This window comes from Rhinopithecus bieti, unplaced genomic scaffold, assembly GCF_001698545.2.
Source record: "Rhinopithecus bieti isolate Rb0 unplaced genomic scaffold, ASM169854v2 scaffold_3521, whole genome shotgun sequence".
Classification (NCBI taxonomy): Eukaryota; Metazoa; Chordata; class Mammalia; order Primates; family Cercopithecidae; genus Rhinopithecus; species Rhinopithecus bieti.
In genome coordinates this window covers 933,225-935,942 of record NW_016804218.1, presented here as the reverse complement: position 1 = coordinate 935,942, position 2,718 = coordinate 933,225, and positions in this window count along the sequence as shown.

Below are 2,718 nucleotides of genomic sequence, written 5' to 3'. Positions count from 1 at the left end.
AAGTTTCTTTCTGAAATGTGAATAATTATTTAAAAGCACACTATTTTCCAGATGATAATAAGTTAACATTGAAAAAATATTAACTAAAAGTGACTCCAAGGAAAATATATATGGATGTTTTCTCTAATATTTTGCAACTTCTCTGTAAGTTTGACATAATTTAAAATTAAAAAAACAAAAGAAAAAAATCAAAAGTAAGAATTAAAATTAGACTTAATGTTAGTTTTACTTTTAATCTCTGGGATTCAGATCTGAAGTCAAAACAATCAAGGCCACCCTAATGAGTAAATAAAGGCAATGCCCACCTACATGGCATGGTTTCAGAGGTATTGGGAAACTTTTGTGGATGACATCTGCTGTTTGTGCCTGACTAGAGCACCTTCTAACATCTTGTAGTAGCAGAACTTAGATTTTTCTTGTAAGTCACCTCTTCCTCATTTGCAGTTCACTCATAGGGATGGGGCTGGTAAAGGCCCAGTCAGTCAGTCCATTCTATTCTCATACCCAGTGCTTGTTTTTGCCTTCAGGCCCAAATCAGATCAGTGAAATTCAGTTATATTTCTAGGTTGAAGCTATTAGGAAAATGTGTCTTTGGTCATCTTGACTCAGTATGGAAAGATCTTACTTAAGGATAGTCAATGCAGACAGAGGAAAATAAAACTGATAGAGAAAACTCAAGCCCGGATGATACTGTTTGAGACTCCAGATCCAGTTATCCCTAAAGCTGCCTCTTTTTCAGTTTCAATTAGTTTGAAAAGTCTCCCTCCCTCGTGTTTTTGGTTAAACTGATTTTAGTTGGGTTTCTGTCATTTGCAAGCTGATCAGTTAAAATTAGATTGGAATTGAGAAAGTATAATCTGCATGGCCATTTATAAGGTTGGAATAACAGAAATATATAGATAAAGCCAACTCTGCAAGGAAGGAGACACTCACACGAGGGCACACTGCAGTTCTAAGGTACAACCCCCTTCTTGAATACAACCCCCTTCTTGAATGAGTATGGCTGTTTTAAATTCTGTCAGTAAAAAGAAAACATTCCACTTGTGCATGCGGGATTTAAGTCACTTTGACACAGAGAAGCAGCCTCAGTTCAGAGCCCGGGAGCAGAACTTTAGATAGTGAGTTTCTGCACACAGCATTCCATAGCTACATCACTTTGCAGGGTGAAAGGAAACCGGACTCTGAGTCCGCTTTGCAGTCTAGACTTGCATTAGACTTTACAAAGCCCTGCTTTGCTTTGAGTCTATCAAAATACTGTTTTGTTTAAATTTCATCTAAACTCTACTTTTGCACAGAACTCTGTAACAACTTATATTTTCCTTTGGTGAGATGAACTTTGCAATGGATAAATAAATCTGATTTTGTTAGACTACAAGTAGTTACTGGTGGTTTTGGTTTGACTAGGACTGGGAAACCAAAGGGTTTTAAAATTATGATAGCTCTCTCTCCTACAATAATTCTTGCATTTAAACTGTTTTTATAGTTAGAAGTCTGGTCGTTTATTCATCTGCAAAGCACATCTCATGAACATTTGAGACTATGAAGCAGATTTTTGAAGCTGGACTCCATAGCCTAGCTACTGACAGTGGGACACCTGTGACAGTAGCATCAGTATCATTAGGACGTTGTCAGAAAGGCAGAATCTGGGGCCCATCTCTGACATGCTGAATCAGAATCTGATCTTTTATGAAGATCACTATGTAGTTGTTTGCACAATAAAGTTTGAGAAATGCTACTCTGGACAGTCCTAGAAATTTTCATAGAGCCTCTCAGAAAGCTAGGGGATAGGGAAAGGGGACATAAAGCCACTGGTCTTTCCCTATGTCAGCCATCCTGTAATATATTGCTTTGTGATTTCATTTTTCTGTAAACACTCCTTTACAGTAAGAAAAAAAATTGAAAAACTTCTATTTTAAGCCACATTAAATACTTCATTGTAAATGAACTCATCATTTTGTGTGTGTGTGTGAGAGAAAGAATAAGTTTTGTTTGGGGAGGATAGGGGAAGGAAGAGTTCTACTAAGGAAGAGCTTGGAACCCAAACACAAAGCCCCCTACTCAATTTTGTCATTTGCCTGTCTGTGTGGAGATGGATGCTAGCAGGAGCTGCTGGTTCTTTTAGACCACATACACATGGGGTTCTAGAATGATTCTAAATAACAGAGTTGGGAGGGTGGGTCTCTCAGAGCCCTATTTTTATAAAAATTAAGAAATCAACTAGGATAATGTCTTGAGAGAATGAGAAGCCAGGAAGATAAATTTGACCAAGAACAAAGCTCTGGTCCTCAAAGAGGAGTGGCAATTTTGAGAATAGCACAGTGGTTGTCACTGGAATTAATTTCTGTCTCCAGGCCATAGACGAGAGAGAGGGAGAGGGGGAGGGGGATAGATAGTAGGAGAGAGGAAGGGAGAGCGAGAGAACCAGATCTAAAAATGATATACTTGCAATCCCAGCACTTGGGAAAGGTGAGGCAGGAGGATCACTTGGGACCAGGAGTTCAAGACTAACCTGGGCAACATAGTGAGACCCAGTCCCTGCCAAAAATGTTTAAAAGGCTGGGAATGGTGGTGCATGCCTACGGTCCCAGCTACTAGGTAGGTCAAAGTGGGAGGATCACTTGAGCCCAGGAGGTTGAGGATATAGTAAGCCATGATTGTACCACTGCACTGCACTCCAGCCTAAGGAACAAATGGAGACTCTTGTCTCAAAAAAAAAAA